Source organism: Canis aureus, chromosome 14 (assembly GCF_053574225.1).
Source record: "Canis aureus isolate CA01 chromosome 14, VMU_Caureus_v.1.0, whole genome shotgun sequence".
Lineage (NCBI taxonomy): Eukaryota > Metazoa > Chordata > Mammalia > Carnivora > Canidae > Canis > Canis aureus.
In genome coordinates, this window is record NC_135624.1 from 59,272,764 (window position 1) to 59,288,774 (window position 16,011).

Genomic DNA, 16,011 nt, shown 5'->3' on the forward strand with positions numbered 1-16,011 from the left:
TACACATAATAGATTTTCTGTAGTGTAGACTACATATTTCTAGTCACCTTTAGTAAGGACAATTGTGTAAATTTAAATTTTCAAAATTAAAATTTAAGAAGAGAGAAAAGAATATTCCATAACTAATATACTCTCTCATGGCATTCTGGCATGAAGAAATGCCTGAATACACACATAGCTCTTCCATCTATGGTCCTGCATTCTTCTAAGGAAATACAAATTCAAATGCCATAATTTTCATATATATTTAAATTAGAAAGTGAGTTTTTGCCATTCTCCGTAAAAAGTAAAACTGCATTTTGTGATAGTCACTTTGTGTAGATAATCATATCTCAGGATTTCATTTTCAATTGCCTCCAAAGATTACCATATGAAGTGATAAGAATTTATTGAATTTCATTATCTATAGTACCCAACTATACTTTAAAAAAATCTGTACTTTTGAATTTTTTGAATAACCCATTCAACTATTTTTTTTTATTTTTTAGTTGCTATGTGCCAGAGTTTTAAAAAAAAAAGAAAATAAGATACAATTTCTCTCTTCAAGAAGCTCATGTAAAGAATCCATTCTACTATATACTATATATATTTTTTATTCAAATTCTCAAATTTTGTCTCAGAGGCTAAAACTTTATGCAGTTAGTGAAGTAACCAATTGGAGTGTCCAACCTGAAACATACTAGAATTAATGTTGAATGCTCAAAGTCAAATATAGTTCTACAAATCCTCGGAACAGAATTGTTGCAAGAGAGTTTCAATGAGTTTTCTCAGGTTAGTTGCATTAAGCGTTATTGTTTACTTCCAGATCAGAAAGGAAAAACATACATTTAATTCCATCTAAAGATGTAGGATTTTACTAAGGCAGCTTCTTAAACATATATGTGAGGTTGAAATTGCCCATGTAAGTGACAATTAGAAGTGAACAGTTACGGGCACTTGGGTGGCTCAGTGGGTTAAGCAACCAACTCTTGGTTTCAGCTCAGGGCCATGATCTTAGGGTCATGATCTCAGGTCTGTGCTGAAGTCTGTTTGAGATTCTTTCCCTCTTCCTCTCCCTCCTTCTCTGCCCCTCATTGTAGGCCCTGGTGCACATGCACACTCTATCACTCTCTGAAATAAAATCTTAAGAAAAAAAGTGGGGCATCTGAGTGGCTCAGTTGGTTAATCATCTGACTTTGGCTCAGGTCATGGTCTCAGAGTCCTGCAGTGGAGCCCTGCTTTGGGCTCCCTGCTCAGCGGGGAGTCTGCTTCTCCCTCTGCCTTCCTATTAATTCTCTCTCACTCTCTCACAAATAAATAAAATCTTTAAAAATAATAATAAAAATTTTAAAAATTTAGAAAAGGAAGTGAACAGCTAATATGACATTTTGCTCAATAAAGATGATTTATCTGTTGATATGTCACCTACTTTAATGACCTAATTTCAATGATGTAGCTTGACTAATCAAAATTAGTTGTTTTTTTTCCCTGAAGAATATGCAGTTATTTCATGTGCTATAGACAATACATATGAGAATTTGAACTACCATTCAATGAACAATTAGAGTATGACATGTCCAGGACTAAGCACTATATGTGAATGATCTCTTTTAAGCCTTGCAACAACACTATGAGGTGGACATATGCTATATTATTTCCTTTGTTGAGTTCAAGAAATTTAAGGTTAGCATAGTACCTATATCTAGATCATAGGTGCTGGGATAAGTACCAGAGTCGGTATTGTATTCCTGTATTATAGGAGTGCAATACATTTTATAAACACTAGGAGAGTATGTAGAAGCATTTACACAGAAATATCCTAACTTTTTAAAAAATTATATCTTTTTTTAAGATTTTACTTATTTATTCATGAGAGACACAAAGAGAGGTAAAGACATAAAGGAAGAAGCAGTCTTTATGTGGGGAGCCAGATGCAGGACTGGATCCCAAGACCCCGGGGTCATGACCTGAGCCGAAGACAGACACTCAACCACTGAACCACCCAGGTGTCCCAGTACTTTAACTTTAATTCACTGTCCATTCTTCTATCAATGAACACTAATTTGATGGAATTTAGATCATAGATCTACAATTAATCTTAACACTTCAGCCTAGGTATCCCTCTATAATTGTAGCAGTGGAGCATATTGATGAATATTTCAGGTTTGGAAGACAGATTTCCTGGATTCAAAACCAGCTCTCATACTCAACAGTGTTATTTTGGGCAAATTACTGAAATGTTCTACACTTCAGTTTCCTCCCTAATAAATGGGAATACATAGTACCTACTTCATAGATTGGAGATGATGATTTATTAAGTAAGTATTACGCAAGTAATAAGCATTAAGAAAATATTAGCTATTACAATTTTGTATAAAGAGAATAAATATGAAAATATATTCATGTTTGTATGTTCATATAGAAATAGTAACAGAATGAAAACTAAAAAAAAAAAAAAACTACCTACATGAAGAGTAAAAGCAAGACTCTAGGTTATAAATTTTTATATTGTTTTGACTATCCATCCTTATTTGAATCATTTGTGAATGTATTACCCTGATGTAATTAAATCTAATTTTTCCCTATAATACACTATATTTCCCCTAATCTGAATAATCATTTACATTAACTATTGAATTTTATGTATTTTACTATATAATTTAATACAGTAAAAAGTTTTTTAATAGAGAAGTAAATGGTTAGGTATTGTGATACACATACTTCTAGACAACAAGTGATAAAGTGGAGAAAAGAGTCTAATACAACAAAGCTGGGAAAGAATATGAGATTTATAGTTCATTAAAATTTGCTAAGAATTAACAAAATCATATTATTAAGTGAAAAAATCCAAACTACTACAAAAGTTGGTGTAAAGTATTAAAAAGGAATTTTGTGAGTGTGGTGTAACTACTCTACTGTAGTATTAAAGATTTGTATCTAATTTACTATTATGATGTTTTATCTAGTCCTCCCCATTAGCTTGATTTATTCAAAGACTGTAAGAAATTTTCGTTGGCATTGAGAAATGGCAAACTTACTCTAGGGACAGCTAAATTCCTCTGTAGAGTAAGATCTTGACTTTCATGAGAAGTGAGAAACCTCAATTACATGGCTTAGTAATAAACAAATAAAACAATAAATGAAATGCCTTTGAAAAGGAGGTAGCCAAAATCAATCTCAGGCGCCTCGATGTGTGTCTCTGCGCGTGTGGGGGGGAAATGTTGACAAGTTCTCCCTATTTCAAAGGAAGAAATCAAAGTAAATCATCTTAAAGGAAGAGAGATTTTAGCTAGACACAGAAATAACAAACAAAACATATTTTTGGCTATCATGATAAAAAGGCATTGTCCCTGCAAGTCTTTGAGATGGCAAACATGAAAATTTACAAATTTAATTAAGCTTCACCAACAAGCTTCAGAGCTACAGATTAGATCATATGATTTTCAAGGTTTCTACGGATTCTGCTATTCTGTGATACTGAAAATTGATAGTGAATAGCAAGTCCCTGCAGTATTCCAAGTATATTCTGTCACACACGCACATGCACACACACACTTGCTATATAAGACTATGTCTTAGAATTTTATATACGTTTTTTCCAATGTTACCATCTTTCCAATTAATTTGGGTCATTTATTATGCATTTGTTATTTGACAGTAAAAAATAAAATATTATAGAAATCAAATGTGAGGGCAGCCCCAGTTGCTCAGCGGTTTAGCGCCGCCTTCAGCCCAGGGCGTGATCCTGGAGACCTGGGATTGAGACCCACGTTGGGCTCCCTGCATGGAGCCTGCTTCTCCCTCTGCCTCTGTCTCCGCCTCTCTCTCTCTCTCTCTCTCTCTCTCTCTCTCATGAATATATAAATAAAATCTTAAAAAAAAAGAAATCAAATTTGAGAATTAGAATTTTTATTTCCACCACTTATAGGTAAATATATTTTTTTGTATAGAAGTAGTTTTTAAAGGACAAAATGACTAATTTTAAAGCTTATTACAATTCTTTAACTAAAATAAAATTCTAGTATTCAACTTTATGAAGTTCCAAAAACTCTCATATACCAAAGATATTCTCTAATATTTGGTTTTCAGTATGATTATCATTATTAAGTTAAACTCCTCTATTTTGAAGCAATGTCTTTTAGATTTAACCTAACTTTATTTTGAATGAATGGTGTCTTAAAATGTTTAAGTTCTAAATGCCACCTTGTTTAGCTAGAATTTCTGAGGTCTCAAATCTTCTTAAATGAAATCTGAGGTATATATTCTTAATATAGTTTTTAAAAATTCTGCAAATCACAAAGAATGCTTATGAGCTTGGTCTCCAATCAAATGAGATATTACAATAATGAGTCCCTAAGCATTCTCTGAGACATAGAAATCATTCATAATTTTCTTTCCTCACCCTCAACACATCCAGACAGAGCTCTGAAAGCCAAACATTCGTGCTACTCTTATATTTAGTTTTTTTTTTCTTTCTATTTCTGCCATACCTCTCCTTGCTAGTAGCAATTACTGGCAAGAAAATAAAACTATTAAAATGATATTCCTGTCAAAACAGTTTCAGAAAATTGCCACAGAACAATGCAGCAATCTTTCAAATTTACCCACTTCCTCCATGCTCTCGTTCTCCAAATGATCTGCCAACAATTGTACTTTAATAAATACATCATAAGACCAACAATAAACCTATTAGGATACATGGCATACAGGGTGGACTTTTTTTCTTTCTGAAATGATGTTTGACATCTTAATTTTGCTTTGGAGGGAAGGAAATAAAAGTAGAAACCAAGAATAAAGGCAATACTGATTAAAAAGTCTCATTTTTTTTCCTTGCAGCTACAATACAATATTTGCTCTGATTTATTCTTATCCATCTAATCACAGAAAAACTGATTTTGTAAACTGTTTACTTTTTATGAGCACTTCTGCTTTACCAAGAGTTGTTCTGCTTTTGGCCCATACTGCCACATTTTACAACTCCAGGAGACACATTTTGCATTGTGTTTTAGGGCATGTAGTGCATATTCTGCTTAAAAGGATAAAGATTACTTTCGATAGATAATTGATTTTATTCTAAGTAGCACACTATTATTGCACTGACAGTACCATATGTTCTCATTAGTCAAAATTCTCAACTGCCAACTATATAAATGCATTAAGTTTTGGAAAGCAGTACTTAGGGAAGTGTTCGGCAACACAACAAAGGCAGGTGAGGCACACAGTGCCCTTATCTGTGATGACAAATAGAAATGCTAGATAAATTGTAACAATTAAAATAAAAGCTTAATCCAAAAGAAAAGGGTAGCTTCTAGTACTAAATTAAGGGAGCACACTAAGCCGAAGTTCTAAGACAAAGGACAACGGTGACTTTGTGCCCTCTATGAAGGATTTGGGTCAAGACAGGATATAGGAAGAGACATTTGGATTTCCAATACCCACTGAAAAAGCTAAAACCTGTTGAGCCCATGTGAGGTGCACTATCAAAAAACCAAGCCACGTAGTACTCCCCTAACTCTGAATTTCAAACAAAGAACACCTCTCCCAACAGCACAGACCTAGTGTGAGAAAGTTTGCAGTGTGACTGGAATTTCAGATGAAAAGTGATGGTCAGGAAATCAAGGACCCCATCAGGCCCTATATATGGGCTGGGGTCCAAATTTCATGGATATTTCTAGTAAAAGAAAGTTTTAGGAACATTGGAAGTCCACCTTTAGAAAAATAAGTAGCATTGGCTACTTGTGTGCTTTGGAACAGTATCTTAGAAAAACTAGTTTGTGTAGGGCAACATGAGTAGATATACTTTAAGTGGAAAAGTCAAGAAACAAAGACACTTATAACATGATACAATTTGTAAATATAAAAACTCCTGTATTCAAAATGTTACAGATAGATCTTACATAGATGAGCTCATAGCAAAGGACATGTATCAAATCTATCAACATGACTTGCTATGGTGAGGAAGAAATGTGAGTTTGGATTTGGAATTTTAGGGGGAAATAAAATAATAAAAAATGTCCCAAAATAAGTGAGATGTGATTAAAGATGGAAGAAAACAACTCAACTCTATAAAATTACAACCTATTAAATAATATCATAAAATAAAACAAAGTTCTAAATAGAGGGTAAGAATGATTGATGTGACAATTATAAATATATATTACATAATTTAAACAATTATTTATGGATTTATTATTCATTATTTATTAATATATATTATATAATGTGAAGTAATATACATATTTACATCATTAAAGAACAACTGAACATGACCTACCAGACTTGTAGGATTCTACCTAAGAGCTAACAGAGGAGTTCTACTTCCTGTATGGTGCATGAAGAGCTCTGCAGACTCATTCCTCTCAACAAAACTGGCCTAATTTATTTTTTAAAGTACATATTTAACATCTCGCAAAATGATCTGGTGCACTGCATATGAAGAAACATTTATTCAAGGAAATCAAATAAACATTTTTAATATCATCAAGAATCTATGTTCTTTGAACCAAGATGCGCTCTCTCCCTTCCTGCTCCACTTCAGTGAGATGAAAACTCTGCTCCTGGCTGGTGCAACCAAGAACAGAAGACTCCTTCCACCTCCTGGCTCTGACTTGGGGGGCTCTCCTCTGGGGGGAGCAGGGTGTCAGCATCTCCCATCCTGCTCCCAGCTACCTATTGTTGAAACTAGGTTCCCACTGAGAGAGACCAAGAGGTGAGGGCTCCTTTTCACCCATTTTTTCATATTAACATATATAATTTTGATTGACTTTAAAAGGCTATAGAACTCTGTGATGTGATTATACTATAGTTTAAACAGTCTGTTTCCAGTGGACATTTGAGAAGTTTCCACTATGCTGCTATCACAAGAATGGTTTCCTTCAATAGTCACTTACAAGACTCCTTTGCACATATGACTGAGATTTTTCTAGGCTTTCTACCTATATGTGGAATTACTAGTATTGAATATATGCATGTTAAACTTTATACTGACAAGTTTCTCTCAAAAAGGATCCACTTACATCCCATACAGTAGTCTGTAAGTGTTTTTAGTGGGTAGAAAATTAATGAGTCACTTGAAACAATGAGTTTGGACTCCACAGGATTAATTTTTGAGCCAATTTTATTAACTTATAATTTCCAGAACATAAAAATCATACTCTCAAATAAAACTAGTAATTTACAGATGGTACATATATATATATATTTACAGATTATATATACATATTTACAGATTATATATATATACACATATATATATATTTACAGATTATATATATATATATCAAATCACTGTAGATAAATATCAAAAGATGAAAATAAAATGAAAATATAGTGTAGGGGATTCCTGGGTGGCGCAGCGGTTTAGCGCCTGCCTTTGGCCCAGGGCGCAATCCTGGAGACCTGGGATCGAATCCCACTTCAGGCTCCCGGTGCATGGAGCCTGCTTCTCCCTCTGCCTATGTCTCTGCCTCTCTCTATGTGTGTGTGACTATCATAAAAAAAAAAAATGTGTATATATATTTAAAAAAAAAAAAAAAAGAAAAGAAAATATAGTGTACACTTTATACACTTTATAGTGTACACTTAATATACACTTTATATAGTGTATGGATTCATACATTTATCATACAGTTATAAAAAATGTATGATAATAAGAAACAAAGAATTTCAGATAATGTTTTCCTTGGTATGAAGTAGTGTAGAGTAGTTGGCAAATATGCAGAGGGCTCCCACTCTATTGTAGATGTTTTATTGCTTAAGAACAAAGTTAAAGAAAAGAAATCATAACAACTAATGAAATTCTGAAAGAGTAGGGATCAGAAACCTGGCTTTCAATGTAACTTAATGAACACTGTTTTTCTATAAAAGAAAACATGTTTAACGTTCATAGCGGATTGTAGAGTGAGTGTTGGGGCAATACCTAGAACGAGAAAATGGTATAGTTGTTCTTCAGCCATTGCTCAACATAATATATTTATTAAGTAGATGCTTAAATACACATCTAATTCTAATTGAAATGGATGAAACAATCATGAAATGATGACATTTTACTGCTGTTCATTTGTTAAATCTCTGCTATTCAAGTATGCCTCCGGGAAAAAAGGAAGTTTGTTTGTTTGTTTGTTTGTTTGTTTGTTTAATTTTGCTGTCTACTTTCAGAAATATTCCAACTTACACTTATGATACTTTTTAAAAAATGAAATCTTTTACTTTTAGGATAAATCATTGTATAAATGTGATTTGGGCAATTTAATTACTATTAAATGTAGTTGAACATATCTATTGACTTTGACACTGTCAGAGTTGTAAGTACTGACGGTACCAAAGCTTCTGCAGGTCAATCAATCCCTACAGTGATTTCAAAAATGCCAGTTTAGTGTGAAGATTAAGTGTGTGTTTTGTATATTGCTTAGCAACTGCTGCATCAACAATCATGTTCTCTTCCCAGCCTCCTCCCATCTGGTATACTTCTTTGGCAACAGACCAGAAAATATGGAGTTCACCAAAAATTTCAAGAATAAAAAAAACACTAGAATTCAAAGCACTGACAGTAGGATGGCAGAGGATGAGGTGATAATGAGTATAGATTTTAGTGGGGTGACAAAACAGATCTGGAGGATTTTTCTCATGATATTAAAGCTCTCAGGTAAACCCCGGAGACCTGCTCTGTGAATACAAACATCAAGGTACATTTATTAGGACTTTGACTGACATAGAATGTAAGGAAAGTAGCCATGAGATGCTATAAGATCACTTTTCTTTGTTGACATAATATTGTTCCTAATGGCATTAAGGCATATCTCTGTGTTCAAATCAAAATGTGGATTATAAAGGTGAAAAAAGGCTTAGGAGCTCTTATTACATTTCCTTACATTTTTGTTCCATTGCATTTACTAGTTAGACTGAAGTGAAAATAATCAATCAGATGTGCTATTGTTGTTTAGAAACATCCATAGATCATTGTCCTGTATTTTAAAGTCAGCTTGTTTTCAAACCCTGACATTACAGATTTGTTTTAGGCAAATGATTGTTGGAATAGATTCTGAATTTCAGTATACTCTCATTCTAATCAGAAGAGATTCGGTGATATTGCTAAAAGAGAAAAACTACAGCATCCCAGATTTTGCTTCAACACATAGTGAATTTAGTGCTCGGTTATCATGATCCAGTCTCTGTAAGGACAAGATTTTGACTGAGCTGGGGTTACCCATGAGTATTAAATGTATGTATTTGTTAATTTCACCAATAATTGTCTGAACATACTTGCTACTTGAAGGAGCAATATTGTCAAAAGATAATTTTATTTTTTGTCTGTAACATAAGGTTCAAGATGCATTTGAATATTTCTAGCAGTTTTTCTTGGCTTCTCGCTATTCCACTTCACACATATTTAATTCCCTCCACCTCAACTTCTTTATCTCTTGTGCCTCTGGAACTCTATTCTAATATTTTAAGTCTTCTTCATAGTCACACTTTGGCAATTGTAGCCATCATAATACTTAATTTTTATCACCTGTATGATGCTTCTTAAGCATATGCATATATTACAAAAATGAAACAGAGAAAGACAGAAATTGATATAGGGGTCATATGGCAGTGGAGATAGACATGTAGATGTAAATATGCCCGAGAATAGATGCATTTTGTATTTCAAACTGTCAATATGCTATATTTCTAGGATATACCAAACAGCATATCAAAAAAAAAATGATCTCATGCCCTTCTCCTATCCCCATCAAACTCCACAGACCTGCTTCTAGCACAGTCCCTGACTGTGCAGGTGCACTACTCCTTGTGCCCACAAGGAGCCAGCTGTTTTCCCTACCACCGCCCTGATCCTGAGTCCAGGCCACCACAGTGTCTTGCCTGGACTTTGTGCCATGTTTTTCCTTGTTTTGCTTCCCTCCAGTTTCACCTCTTCAGTGTAATATCTGCCACTAAGAGTGAGAGGCTCTTTGAAAATAAAATGTGAATCATGTCCCTCCCTGGTTATGTTTCAGTGTTCTTAAGTTTCCTTGGGAGTAATATTCAAAGTTTTCACTATAACTCCTGGGAGATTTTTTAATTGACCTATGTCTCCAGATTCACCTCTGCTCACTTCACCTCTCCACTTTCAATTCCAGCAAGACTTACCTTTTAGTTTTTTAATCGAACTAATTCTTAGCTCCAGGACTTTTTATGTGCTGATAATTGAAGTTGGAATATTTTCCCATTTCTCTGCTTTGCCTACTTAACACTTAGGCATTTTTCAGGCACAACTTATTTCTTTCTAGGATGGTTTTTTTCCTAGGATGGTTTCTTCTAGGATGGTTTCCTTATCCTTCTAGGCTCAAGTAGGTCCTACTGTGTTCACCCATGCTATCTATCCTGTATTTGTCTTATTAAAGCACTTAGGCTTTTGAAATTGTCTTTTTGACTAAGATTTAATCTCCATAAAAGCAGAAGCTATATTTATTTTGTTCACGGTTCCACACCTAGTACCTTAAACCTTGGGTGATCCATAGATGATACTTAGTAACTATGTTTTTGAATGAGCAAATGCAGAGTAACTAAAATTGTCTACTGAGTCATACACATGGGAACAGTTAAGCGAAAGTGAAACATTTATCTCTTAAAAAATCTTTCATAAATGGCTAAAACAGTTGGATATATATATTTGCATTTCACTTCTTTAAATTTTTTTCATAAATTTGTTGACAGATAAATTAGATATCTTTTCTTCAAAGTACTTCATAAAACCAGAATTTAGAGTCATGTTTTTTGGAGGGTTAATATTCTCTTTTCTTTATATTTTTAATAGCTTATTTTGCTCAATTAGGTTTCATTTGGTAAAACTGACATGCTGAAGAATGAAAATACATTTAGATAAATAATACAGAGTGATAGGAATAATTAATATGTAGTAACTGTGCCATAAATATAAGTGGGATGGGCTAATGAATTTGACCTCTCAATATTAAACACAATTATTGGAGATAACCACTGAATTTCAGTTTGCATGCCATTTCTGATCAATTAATAGAGCCTATCTCAGTTGGGAAGTAGATAAATCTAATAACATGTGATGATTAGCAAGGAAAACTACCAAGATCAAGTATTGATGTCAAGATGGGAAAGAGAAATGATGGCAAGTCTGCCACATATATGCCATTATGAAATTATGCAATTGTTGAATAGAAAAATAAAAACTAAAGCAAAAATCATGAGTAGCTAACTTTGAAGGGGTAGGAATTTTGGCTAGTAGTGCTTGTATCCTGCAAACACAAGTTATACAGAACACACACTTGCATACACACACACATATACACAGATAAAGACAATCATTAATCAATGATATTATACTATTTAAGTAACCCATTAAGACCTAATTAGAAAATTTTTAGCAATTCTTCCAAGCCTGATATTTATGTAAATGGACTAAGAACAAGAACTCTATATTTTGGGATATTTCTACTTCTAAAAGCATAAATATAAATATATCAATGAATTTCTATAATATTATATTAAGTGCAGTTGAGTAATTTAGAATTCAGAAAGAGTCTAAATTTAGTTCAGTATTTACCTCCATTAAGGAATTCTAGAGTCATATTTGTATTGTAGAAAAAGTTTGATTACTGAGATTTTAACTTCATAAGAACCATTTTATTTCCAATGATGGCATAAAATCAAAGGTCTTAGAAATCTCTCCTTTTATGGAAAAATACTATACAATTTATTAAAATAAATCTAATGCTTCACATAATTGTCTTTAATGGTTTATAATTGAAGGTAATACAGTTGGGTTTTCAAATTTATTCAATTCTATTTGAAATTTTTTTATTGGAGTTCAATGTGCCAACATACAGCATAACACCCAGTGCTGAAACTGCCAAATGCCCCCCTCAGGGTCCATCACCCAGTCAGCCCAACCCCCTGCCCACCTCCCCTTCCACTACCCCTTGTTAATTTCCCAGAGTTAGATGTCTCATGTTTTGTCACCCTCACTGATATTTTCACTCTTTTCCCTTTATTCCCTTTCACTAATTTTTATATTCCCCAAATGAATGAGTCCATATAATGTTTGTCCTTTTCCGATTGACTTACTTCACTCAGCATAATACCCTCCAGGTCCGTCCACATCGAAGCAAATGGTGGGTATTTGTTGTTTCTAATGGCTGAGTAAAATTCCATTGTATACATAGACCACAGCTTCTTTATCCATTTATCAAGGCTCCTTCCACAGTTTGGCTATTGTGGCCATTGCTGCTAGAAACATTGGGGTGCAGGTGTCCTGGCATTTCACTGCATCTGTATCTTTGGGGTATATCCCCAACACTGCAATTGCTGGGTCATAGGGCAGGTCTATTTTTAACTCTTTGAAGAACTCCACACAGTTTTCCAGAGTGGCTCACCAGTTCACATTCCCATCAACAGTGCAAGAGGGTTCCCCTTTCTCCACATCCTCTCCAACATTTGTGGTCTCCTGCCTTGTTAATTTTCCCCATTCTCACTGGGGTGAGGTGGTATCTCATTGTGGTTTTTTTTTTTTTTTTTTTTAATTTATTTTTTATTGGTGTTCAATTTACTAACATACAGAATAACCCCCAGTGCCCGTCACCCATTCACTCCCACCCCCCGCCCTCCTCCCCTTCTACCACCCCTAGTTCGTTTCCCAGAGTTAGCAGTCTTTACGTTCTGTCTCCCTTTCTGATATTTCCCACACATTTCTTCTCCCTTCCCTTATATTCCCTTGGTTTTGATTTGTATTTCCCTGATGGCCAGTGATGCAGAGCATTTTCTCATGTGCGTGTTGGCCATGTCTACGTCTTCCTCTGTGAGATTTCTCTTCATGTCTTTTGCCCATCTCATGATTGGATTGTTTGTTTCTTTGGTGTTGAGTTTAATAAGTTCTTTATAGATCTTGGAAACTAGCCCTTTATCTGATACGTCATTTGCAAGTATCTTCTCCCATTCTGTAGGTTGTCTTTTAGTTTTGTTGACTGTTTCTTTTGCTGTGCAAAAGCTTCTTATCTTGATGAAGTCCCAATAATTCATTTTTGCTTTTGCTTCTCTTGCCTTCATGAATGTATCTTGCAAGACGTTGCTGTGGCCAAGGTCAAAAAGGGTGTTGCCTGTGTTCTCCTCTAGGATTTTGATGGAATCTTGTCTCACATTTAGATCTTTCATCCATTTTGAGTTTATCTTTGTGTCTGGTGCAAGAGAGTGGTCTAGTTTCATTCTTCTGCATGTGGATGTCCAATTTTATCAGCACCATTTATTAAAGAGACTGTCTTTTTTCCAGTGGATAGTCTTTCCTGCTTTGTCGAATATTAGTTGACCATAAAGTTCAGGGTCCACTTCTGGGTTCTCTATTCTGTTCCATTGATCGATGTGTCTGTTTTTGTGCCAGTACCACACTGTCTTGATGACCACAGCTTTGTAGTACAACCTGAAATCTGGCATTGTGATGCCTCCAGCTATGGTTTTCTTTTTGAGAATTCCCCTGGCTATTCAGGGTCTTTTCTGATTCCACACAAATCTTAAGATGATTTGTTCCAACTCTGTGAAGAAAATACCATGGGGTATTTTGACAGGGATTGCATTAAATGTGTAAATTTCCCTGGGTAGCATTGACATTTTCACTATATTAATTCTTCCAATCCATGAGCATGGAATATTTTTCCATCTCTTTGTGTCTTCCTCAATTTCTTTCAGAAGTGTTCTGGAGTTTTTAGGATATAGATCCTTTACCTCTTTGGTTAGGTTTATTCCTAGGTATCTTAAGCTTTTGGGTGCAATTGTAAATGGGATTGACTCCTTAATTTCTGTTTCTCCAGTCTCATTGTTAGTGTATAGAAATGCCACTGATTTCTGGCCATTGATTTTGTATCCTGCTACACTGCCGAATTGCTGTATGAGTCCTAGAAATCTTGGGGTGGAGTCTTTTGGGTTTTCTAGGTACAGTATCATGTTATCTGCAAAGAGGGAGAGTTTGACTTCTTCTTTGCCAATTTGAATACCTTTTATTTCTTTTTGTTGCCTGATTGCTGAGGCTAGGACTTCTAGTACTATGTTGAATAGCAGTGGTGAGAGTGGACATCCCTGTCTTGTTCCTGATCTTAGAGGAAAGGCTCCCAGTGTTTCCCCATTGAGAATGATATTTGTTGTGGACTTTTTGTAGATGGCTTTTAAGATGCTGAGGAATATTCCCTCTATCCCTACACTCTGAAGAGTTTTGATCAGGAATGGATGCTGCATTTTGTCAAATGCTTTCTCTGCATCTATTGAGAGGATAATATGGTTTTTGTTTTTTCTCCTGCTGATATGATCAATCACATTGATTGTTTTATGAGTGTTGAACCAGCCTTGCATCCCGGGATAAATCCCACTTGGTCATGGTGAATAATCTTCTAATGTGCTGTTGGATCCTACTGGCTAGTATCTTGTTGAGAGTTTTTGCATCATTGTTCATCAGGGATGTTGGTCTATAATTCTTCTTTTTGGTAGGGTCTTTGTCTGGTTTTGGAATTAAGGTGATTCTGGCCTCATAGAATGAGTTTGGAAGTATTCCATCTCTTTCTATCTTTCTGAACAGCTTTAGTAGAATAGGCATGGTTTCTTCTAGATTGCCTAATTTATTGGCGTATAGCTGTTCATAATATGTTTCTAAAATCGTTTGTATTTCCTTGGTGTTGGTAGTGATCTCTCCTTTCTCATTCATGATTTTATTAATTTGAGTCTTTTCTCTCTTCTTTTTAATAAGGCTGGCTAATGGTTGATCTATCTTATTAATTCTTTCAAAGAACCAACTCCTAGTTTTGTTGATCTGTTCTACAGTTCTTCTGGTCTCTATTTCGTTGAGTTCTGCTCTAATCTTTATTAATTCTCTCCTTTTGCTGGGTGTAGGATCTATTTGCTATTTTTTCTCCAGCCCCTTTTGGTGCAAGGTTAGCTTTTGTATTTGAGTTCTTTCCAGTTTTTTGATGGATGCTTGTATTGTGATGTATTTCCCCCTCAGGACTGCTTTTGCTGTATCCCACAGATTTTGAATGGCTGTATTGTCATTCTCATTAGTTTTCATGAATCTTTTTAATTCTTCTCTAATTTCCTGGTTGACCCTTTCATCTTTTAGGAGGATGGTTCTTAACCTCCATCCATGTGTTTGAAATCCTTCCAAACTTCTTGTGGTTTAGTTCTAGTTTCAAAGCATTATGGTCTGAAAATATGCAGCGTACGATCCCAATGTTTTGGTATTGGTTAAGACCTGATTTGTGACCCAGTATGTTGACTATTCTGGAGAAAGTTCCATGTGCACTTGAGAGGAATATGTATTCAGTTGCATTTGGATGTAAAGTTCTGTAAATATCTGTGAAATCCATCTGGTCCAGTGTATCATTTAAAGCTCTCGTTTCTTTGGAGATGTTGTGTTTAGAAGACCTATCGAGTATAGAAAGCGCTAGATTGAAGTCACCAAGTATAAGTGTATTATTATCTAAGTATTTCTTCACCTTGGTTATTAATTGATTGATATATTTGGCAGCTCCCACATTCGGGGCATATATATTGAGGATTGTTAAGTCCTCTTGTTGGATAGATCCTTTAAGTATGATATAGTGTCCTTCTTCATCTCTCACTATAGTCTTCGGGGTAAATTTCAGTTTATCTGATATAAGGATGGCTACCCCTGCTTTCTTTTGAGGACCATTCGAATGGTAAATGGTTCTCCAACCTTTTATTTTCAGGCTGTAGGTGTCCTTCTGTCTAAGATGAGTCTCTTGTAGACAGCAAATAGATGGGTCCTGCTTTTTTATCCAGTCTGAAACCCTGCGCCTTTTGATGGGGTCATTAAGCCCATTCACGTTCAGAGTTACTATTGAGAGATATGAGTTTAGTGTCATCATGATATCTATTCAGTCCTTGTTTTTGTGGATTGTTCCACTGGACTTCTTCTTAAAGGGGAATTTTAAGAGTCCCCCTTAAAATTTCTTGCAGAGCTGGTTTGGAGGTCACATATTCTTTCAGTTGCTGCCTGTCTTGGAAGCTCTTTCTCTCTCC